The following is a 9,853-nucleotide window of genomic DNA, read 5'->3' as shown; positions in this document are numbered from 1 at the left end:
GAGGAAACGTTAAGCTCAGGGAGAGAGCCCCCCAAGGGGAGGAAAAGGAATGGGAAGGAAGGGAGGAATGCTGAAATCCAAGAGCCTCCTGCCCAGTTTGACTCCCTGGAGGGGTATGACTGGATCCTGGTTAGAGAAAACAAGCAAAAAAGCAAGAGAAAAGGAGGAACAGAGACCAGCCAGGTGGGCTCTATAGGGAGACCTAAGGAGGCCCTTAGACAGGAAAAACACACAGACCCAGGAAATGAAAGAAAAAAAGCAAAGTTTGAATCCAGGACAGAAAATGAGGTTCCAGATAGTCCCCCTCCCCTTTACACAGGAAGTGCAATGAAACGAATCAACATAATGTGAGAAGCTTTGTAGGACTAGGAAAATGGGATTAGGTGTTACAAACCCTGGAACAGATAGAAGTGGACATTATTTGCTGGCAGGAATGTGGGCTCCTTAGTACCACCAACAGCTCTTTGCTTTCCAAATGCTGGCTGCATGGAACAGCCATGTGGAGTTGGTTGGAGAACAGAACAGCAGGGGTAGCAATACTGCTAAAAGGAAACACCAGGCACCACCTACAGCACAAAGAAATAGTTGCAGTCAGGCTGTTACAAGCCTCACTAGAAGCAAATGGAAGTGCTTTTGAATTACTCGCAGTGTGTGCACCAGCTAACAAAGAACCAAGATGTGCCTTCTTTGATAACAGGAATAAAAACTCGTGGAACAGGTGATATCTTTTATTAGACCAACTAGATATCTGAAAACAAATTATTTTATTTATTTGCAAGCTTTTGGGCGCACACACCCTTCTGCATAGGAGAGAGCAGAAATTGTAAAAGTTCAAAATTTTACAAGACGGAAGCATTTTACCACCTAATATGCTAACACCAGGCTCTTGTCATTGTTGGAGCAAATTTGCATCTCACAGAGCACAGAGATGAGCAGATACCTCACCACAAAAGAAATTCCCATCCAGAAAGCCTTTTCATCTTTCCACTGTTCTGTGAAATATGAAACATCATAATCTGAAGAAAATATACTTCTACATCCTGCTTGCTACCAGACAACTTTGAGGTAAAACACTTTTTCAACCTTTCTCTGCGCCTAACCTGGACAAAACGAACTATTTCAAACAGTAGACTTTACCACACCTTTAGCTCTCCTGTGAAATATGAATTTACATTTCTGCCTAGGAGAACTTTTACATTCTCTGCTCTCTCCTATGCCTGATGAAGGGTGTGTGCACCTGAAAGCTTTGCAAATAAATAGAATAATTTGTTTGCAAATATCTAGTTAGTCTAGTGTGGCCAGTTTGCTGACAGCAGCCTGACTACCAGCTGGAAAAGGGCTTAAAGCAATTGGTGGGGCATTCCCACCAATCAAGTCATGGCAGGGGAGGAGCTTGTCCTACCCCTGGAGGGTGGGGTGAAGAGCTGGACCTGGTTGAAGACTGTGCATCCCCTCTTCCTGATTGGTCCACTCACAATCCAGGGGCAGAGCCTCCAGAGGGAATAAAAAAGCAGTGTGCCTGGCACACGGGGCTGCTGTGTCAAGGCATGGAGAAGAGAATGGGCAAAAAGAGCTGGTGAGAGCTGGCCAGCAGGGCAGAGCTGTTGCCCCAGGATCCCCGAAAACCCCGCTTGCTGGACAGGAGCGGTGAGTGGATGTGTCCCCAGTGCTGCTGCTGAGGAGCGCAGCAAACAATGCACAGCTTGGTGCAAGGAGCAGAAGACCCTGGGAGCTGCACGAGGCAGCTCAGGTCCATAACCCCTGGCAAATGGCCAAGCTTTTTGGTGCATGGAGAGAGACTCTGGGAGTTGATTGGGTGGCTTGGGTCTCGGACCCCTGGCACGAGGCCAGAAGAACTGGTGCAGACAGTGCTGCATGGAGGGTCTGGGAGCAGAGTCAGACCCTGGGAGCTGCATTAGGCAGCTCGGGTCTTCCACCACTGGCATGAGGCCAGAAACTCTGTGCAGGCAGAGCTGCATGGAGGATCCAGGAGCAGACAGAGACCTCAGTGCCTCATAAGGCAGCTCAGGTTTCCAACGCTGAGCAAAAGGCTGAGCCCTTGGTGCATGTGATGGTGCACAGGGTCCTGAGGGGCAGCAGCCCAGAGAAAGCCCAAGGCAGCTGGGCAATAGGTAGAGCTCTTGGTGCACATGATGGTGCATAGGGCTACGAGCCAGCAGACAGCCCGGGGAGCCCAGGAGGGCAGTGAGCATTGGTCAGAAGAGGAGATGCCTTGCTCCAACCCTGGAACCATGAGTTACCCAGGGACAAAGGATTCCCACAGGGGAAAAGGGATTTCCCCTGCCTCCTACAATACTAACCTTTGGAGAGAAGACCCCTGAAGGGAGGGGTCCCTAGGGGGGGGTTGGAGTTTCCCGGGATGGGGGGGAGCGGGGGCAGGTTTAGTCTAACTGGGATGAGGCAGGCCTGAGGAGCACTGGGGATTTTCTCCTTCATGTCACTGGAGTGCAGTCATGGCTCCAGGACAGACTGGGCCTTGGTGTCCTTTAAAGAGGGGTTTGAATTTGATATTCCTGTGTCTTATATTTTGTGAGAGAGCGCCTTATATTTTGTGAACTTGTAAGTTATTTGTAAATGAAACTTTATAATAGAGTTTAAAGTTGTATGACCCTTATTGAAACCCTGGGAGTTATAGGATTGTGTAGATATTATCCACAGTTTATTTTGTCATGTATACATTATATATGTATATATTTATATTTATGATTCACTATATTAATACATTTGTATATAGTTAAGTTTCAGATTGTCCTGGTCTGGCTCTATAGGGAGTGATGGGAAACAGTGTTCAGCCTGCAGTTTCCACCCACAGCACACCTGCCCTGCTAACAATCCCCTTCAAGTGGAGAAGGGAGTACATACCCAAGTACACCCAGGCTACACTAATAAAACATATCACCTCTGCCACAAGTTTTGATTCCTTTTGCCTCTAGACCAATACGGCTACAACCTGGATTCCTTGATATCATGAATATAACAATGCCAACTGGCAGACCAGTGCAGATTGTGGGGGATTTCAACTGCATCATCAGCAAGGGAGATAGAATAAGCAGAACCCAAAGAACAACCATGGACAGGACCTCCATACAACTGAAACAGCTCGTCGGTGACCATAGGAAAGAAGTCCCAAGGACTTGGAGGAAATTTCACCTGAGTGGACGCCTCAGGAAACACAAAGTCCTGAATAGACTTTGTTTTCCTTCCCAAGGGGTGGAGAATCGAGAAGGCCCATGCCACTCGTGTCTGTTTCTTGGACCACTGCCTCCTATCTATCCAGGCGGACATGGGAGGGCAGCTGGAAAGAGGCAGGAGTGTGTGGAAACTTAACATAAGCCTCCTGAAGGATTAAAAGACCCAGCACAGCTATGGAGGGCACTATAAAGGATGGAAGAGAGACCTATACCAAAACCAAACACAGTGGTGGGCCAGTCTTAAAGATAGGACTAAAGGTTTCTTCTAGCAGGTGGGCAAGGGATGTGCTTCCACCACAGGAGGCAACACGAACATGTGATCCACGAATTACAGAAACTGCACAGGCAGGCAGTGGTGGGCTGGGATGTGAGGGAGGAAATGAGGGAGGTTAAGGCCTGACTTGGTGCCTGGTAGCAAGAGGAGACCAGGAAAAAGATCTTTCAGGCCTGGGTGCCCTGGGTAGAGGCGGGCGGAGGAGTGGTCTGCTTGCTTTAGCAGGTTAAAGAAGAGAAAGGTACCTGAAGGATTAAAAAGGAGTGGAGCACCAATTAAAAGAATCATGTTAGAAATGACGGCTGCTTTCTATCAAGAGCTGTATGCCCAGAAACTGGTAAACCCAGAGGCCATGAAACAGTGCCTACAGGGCCTTACCCAGACCCTCAGAGAACCCAAACAGTGACAGCTGGAGGAGGAGTAGATGCTGGAAGAGATCAAAAGTACACTCTGAATGTGCATGAACGATATGTCTCCTGGGTCAGATGGAAGGAGTTTTACATGACTTTTTGGGACCTGGTAGGCCCAGACCTGCTGGAGCTTTTTAAGGAGCACCTGCAGGAAGGCTTTCTGGGTGCAGGGATGGACTGTGGCCCTCTGTATAAGAAGGGCCTGAGGGAAGAGTTGAAGAACTGGAGGCCTATCACCCTCCTGAACTTTGACTATAAGTCTTGACCAAGCATTTTAAATCCGTCCAAGGTACCATCTTCCATGAGGACCAGTTGTGCAGGGTGCCAGGGCACTAGATTCATGAGGCCCTGCTGTAATTAAGGGATGCACTCCAGCTGGAATGAAAGAGGGCAGAACGTTGCTGTCCTGAACCTGGACCTGGAGAAAGCCTACAACAGAGTATTCCATTAGTTCCTTTTTGAGATGCTGAAGCAGATTGGAGTCCCCTTGGTCTTCATCGGATGGATCAGGACCCTGTACATGAATGTAAGCAGTGAGGTGCAGGTCAATGTGTTCCTGAGTGCATGGATCGTGGTAGAGTCGGGTGTCCAGTAGGGCTCCCAACTCTCCCAAATTCTTTTCATCTGTGTGATTGAACTCCTGGCCCAGCACATTAGGCAAGACCCCAGGATTCACAGATCCCAGATCGCAAGTGGCGGCAGAGAAGAGACCAAGGTCCTGGCCTACATGGATGATCTGAAGATCCCGTGCTGAAGCAAGTGGTCAGTCAAAAGATCCCTGTGGCACACGCAGGTGTACGAAGCGGCAGCAGGAGCCAAGCTCAACATGAGTAAGAGCACCAGTCTGGCCATGGGCAAGCTTGGAGACCTGGAATCCTTGGGGATCTCTGTCCCCCGCAAGGGGGTAATGATCCTCGGGGTGGTTTTCTACCCCAAGTTGTGTGGCAGGAAAGTGTGGGAGAAAAGAGGCCAAGATAAAACAGAAGTTGGGTCTGTGGCACTTGCACTGCCTCTCAAATGGGGGATGAGTGGCGCTTGTGAAGGCAGTGTTGCTACTGGTGTTTCTGTACACCGCACTAGTCTTGCCCCCTTCCAAACATGTCGCTCACAGAATCCAGAGAGTGAGTGATGTGTGCATTCTTTTGGGGATCCAGATAGGAGAAGGTATCTAGAAAGACCCTTTATAAGGCTAAATGAGCTGGGGGCAGGGGCATGCCACACATCTTCCTGTTCCTGTGGGTAAAGTACATGCACCAGGTCTGTAAACTGGTGACAGGCAGAGTCCAAAACTGTCTGTCTCATGAGATATTTTGCAGAACACCTCCTGAGACAGTGGGGGGTGTTTGTGCCCAACAATGGATGGCTGTGGCTCATGGAACCAGCATGGCTCCGTGAGACCCTAAATGAGCTTTGCAGCATGTATGGTCTACAGAACAGAGGCCCCACAACCATGGTTAACCACAAGAAGATACAGGAGGCAGTGAAAACCAGAGACATCATGTTGCCTGTCAACCTGCTCCTGAGCAATGTTTGCCAAGCTGTGTCGGCCATGTTTAAAAACCACAGAGACCTGAACTGGCTGGTAGCCCACCAGTGAGGGCTTGGAGACAGAGAGAGGGGAAGCAAGGGAGACCAAGCTGCCCAAGGGCAAACTGTCTAGAAGCCACAGAGACTATTGACCACTTCCTGTGGCTCTGTGCATACAGCAAAGAAGTGTGGAGAAAGGTGAAGCGGTGACAGGGGTTGGGCAGTTGTCGAGAGAGGCGATGCTGTACGAGTGCACAACCAAACACTAGGGGAGCCCATCGGCCCATTTCGATCAGTTCATGTTCTGCATCAGGACCGCCCTGTGGAAGTCCAGAAACCTCCCGATGTACACACATGAACCTAGAGGTGGTAGATTGTTAAGATGGCTCTGAGCGACTCCCAGTCCTACTACCAGAAATCGGTAGCAAAGGATAGTGAAGATGTAGCCAAATCCACCTGGCAAAGAGACACTTGACACAGGATCTTCCAAGCACCCCACAGTGGGGAAACAGAAGTGACAGTGAAGAGGATGATGAGATAACCCGATCTGGAGGTATTGATGAAGACAGCAGCAGTGACAGTAGCAGTGGATCTTCCAGTGGGAGTGACAGTGACAGCAGCTGAACTGAGACTTGGAACCCAGTAACTGAGGTGTGGACTATGAGACTATATAAACAGGGTAGGGAGGCCGATGGGCATTTTGTGTGGGAGCATGGGTCCGCGGGTGCATGTATTGTAATGGGTTTATGGGTTTCGTTGGGTGAGTTAAGGTATGGGAAGAAAAGTGTACTAGAAGGTGTATGTGTGTGTGTGTGTGTGTGTGTGTGTGTGTGTGTGTGTGTACCTTCTAGTACACTTGTGTGTGTGTGTGTGTACTAGAAGGTATATATACACACAGATAAATGTGTGTAGAAAAGTGTGCTAGAAGGTGCATGTGTGCATGCGTGTGCGTGCGCGTGTGTGCGTGTGCGTGTGCGTGTGCGCGCGCACCTTATTTTTACCAGAAAAAAGGGGGGGGGGGGTTTCCATCCACATGTTTGTACAATGTAGGCCCTGTGTTTTATAGTCATGCTCAGTATTGGATTCATTTAATCAATTTTGTAGTTGGTTTCCATTGCTGAGCATATGCTGCTGCTTTTGGCAGGAGGTTAGTGATAGACATTGTATTTACTGAGGTTTCCTTGTATGTGATTATAAGATTAGGGTTTTTTTTTCCCCATGCTAATGAGGTGGGGGGGGAACAACCTTGTCTTGTATTTGAGTAAATAGGGTAGTATGGTCTTGGTCCATATTTTCTTCTTTTTGAGAACCCTCCCTAGACAATAAATTTTCTGCTTCCTCTTTATTCTGAATTTGCTCTGCTTCCTCATTTTCCTGGGCCTCAATGAATCCATTATCTGTTGTAATTTATATATTTGTCTTGTTGTGATTACACACTAGTACCTTTGAAGAATCAGTGATTTTATAGACTCAGAGAAGTGTTCCTCTGTCATCTCTTTCATTGTAAGAGTTTTAAGAACAATGTCCTGCAACAATGTACTGAATGTTAATCTCTAAAAGTAATTGGCCAAGTTGTGTGATGCTATCCATTTTCAATGAAATTAGTCTTTACTTGATTTTCATTTTGGGTTCCTTCCCAAATGGTGCTAGCAAGAGTGGCAAATTTTGTCTTTAATATTTTCAGTATTCACTGTAAGTTTTGTTCCCAAGCCTTCTGGAATTGAGTCAATGATTTTGTGAACTCCTGAATCTTCCATCAACTGAGATGATCTTCTGTTTACTGTAACTAGTTCTTGGCAGGCATCCAAAGAGGTAGTGTCATCAATTTTTGTTGTACTGTAATTGCCTTTTTTTTTGTTAACATGGACTCCAAAGTAGCTTGTGTTGTAGTTGGCTTATTTGGGTGTGGGCTCATCAGGACTGCATATATGTTGTAGTTGTTTGTTATATTTTATTCTGTTTTTCATCATTTTCTAAGCAAAGTAAAACATACTTCTTGGAATGGTGTCTTTTAAATGTGCCTTTCCAGATTGGCAGCATGGCTCCCAGACATAACTGAACTGCACTCTGGTTCCCTTGACAGACACACACATATATTTTTTGACACTGTCGCATGTAAAGAATTTTCTCACAGAATTTTGTTGATTTGTCTCCATGATGAGTTATCAATCACTGTGACAAACTGCAATATTCTCAGGCAGAGGAGGTATGCTTCCTTTTTTTTAAAGGCGTGACTCAACAAGTGCAAAAGGGTCTCACTCCCAGCTGGGGAGAAAGAGAGAGAAAGCCTGAAGGGCAGCACAAGGGCCAGCCCTGGGAGTAGTTGATTGTGAGGATGATGAGAAGATCCCAGGATGGGACATGGTATAGAGGCCCTAGAGTGGGCATGGCAGGAACCCCATGTGTGGGGAAGAGGCCCAAGGTATTTTTGTTGATGGCTGAGGCCATAGTTTGGGCCAGAGGCCGAGTGAGGGGGCTTAGCCAGAGAGTTAGGGGTGAGTCCTGACCCCAGTAAGTCCTCCACCACAAGGAGGCTGAGTGTGTGTTGAAAGAAAGACCTAGACGTTGAGCACAATGACCCACTGCTCCATGGAGGGTGTGAGAGTCCCTGTGAGACCCTGGAGCATCAGTCATGGTATAGGTTATGGTGTAGGTTATCCTGTGGATGCCATCTGCGAGGCATGGGCTGCGGTGTAGGGAAGGTTTTGGAGTTGCAGATAAAGCCCCCTGGCATTGGGTTGCAAAAATGGGCAGACTCCTGCCTAATTAACACCATCATTATGTATCATCAAGGTGTGGCAGATGAGCCCAGAGAGAGGCAAGCGGTTAGTCCAGAAACAGGTGGGCAGGCCAAATCCTAATTGGCCCCGGGAAGGCCCTCTGTTAAATGCACTATTTCATTAATGCTCTTTCACTGAGCAGTTAAGTAGTTGGTTTTGCAAGAGTCGGGAAGGAATACTACCAGTCTTTCCTTGGAAGGATCAATGAAGGGTCACATGAATGCCACCTTCTAAAACTATCTAGTTGTTAATTTGTTTTGTTTTAATTTGTTGCTAATTTAGTAATTTGTCAGAGGAAACCCCCAGCAGAGGCAGCTCCTATTCATCTTCTTTCCTCCGCTGACATTTGTAAGCTTGTCTCTTTCAGTTCCCATTCTGTTCCCTTTATAGTTCAGAGAAAATGTGACAACTACATGAAGTGTTAAACAAGCTTTGGGAATGGGCATTTGAAACTAGGGCATTTTTACACATGTAAGTGCCACAGCACCAGGTGCTTTGAAAAGCACACAGTGCTGTGACACTTCTGGTTGTATAATCGGTGAAATGCACGTCAGCCCTGAGAAAATGGCGGTGGCGCACTTTTGAACTAAAACACCTCGGAGGTATTCAAAACACCTCGACTTTAGTTCAAAAGTGCACTGCCACCATTTTCTGCATGCGGACGTGCATTTCGCTGCTTATACAACTGCATGCGGCACAGTGCAATTCGCCTCAGCTCCCTTGCAGAGTACATTTCATTAATCAAGTCTGCTCCAAAGCCATGGAGCTACAGCATGTCGTGGGGAAAAAGTTTGTGTATAAATGCCCTAGATCAGGCTTGTCCAACATATGGCCCGCGGGCCACCATGTGGCCCTCCAAGCTGTTTTCTGAGGCCCGAGGTGTTGCGACAGGAAACAGAAGTAAACACTGTACTTTCGTTTCTGGGGGGCGGTGATGTGATACCGCTTCCTGTGAGGTCTTTAAATATGGCTCCCCGGCCCACTGGGTGATAAAAAGTTTGTGATCCAGCCCCACATTCATAAAGGTTGGACACCCCTGCCCTAGATGGTTAGTATAATAGGAAACAGCTGTAAGACCATAGGGATTCATAATGGGAGTCTACTAATTGAGAAAACAGTAATATTTACAGCTATTCACATCCATTTAACCCAAAGCCTGTTAATAATGTAAACTAAAGAATGCCCTTGCCCCCCTCCCCCTCCCCCAACAAGACATTTTAGAAATTGCAAGTTCAGAAAAAATGCTGAGGACTCATTACAGAGCTATGAGGCATGCCTTTCTGGTAGCAGTCTCATGTCTATGTGTTAGTTTATTTTTGTGTGTTGGAATAAACCAACAGTTTTTATAGTTTTAAAAAAGCTTTATATAGTTTTAAGAAAGGCTGAACCCAAATTTATTTTTTGGTTTGGCTCACGTTTGGTAGGCTAGGACAAATGATTATTCACTTTTTGTTCAGTTTCAAATCAAAGTACCAGTTCTTTGCTTCCAGTTAGACTCCTTGACTGGGAGGTGTTCAGTTGTGTTTGGTTGTTTGTCTTATTAGTTGAGGCAGGAATGTGGTCAGAGGTGCTTGTGTCCTAGTTGTGGAAATATTCTTTCAGGTGGAGTATGTGGAAGATTTTCTTTAGTTCTGCATACATCAGTATCTT

This window comes from Alligator mississippiensis, chromosome 3 (assembly GCF_030867095.1).
Source record: "Alligator mississippiensis isolate rAllMis1 chromosome 3, rAllMis1, whole genome shotgun sequence".
In the NCBI taxonomy this organism is placed as follows: domain Eukaryota; kingdom Metazoa; phylum Chordata; order Crocodylia; family Alligatoridae; genus Alligator; species Alligator mississippiensis.
Note: the sequence above shows the minus strand (reverse complement) of the source record.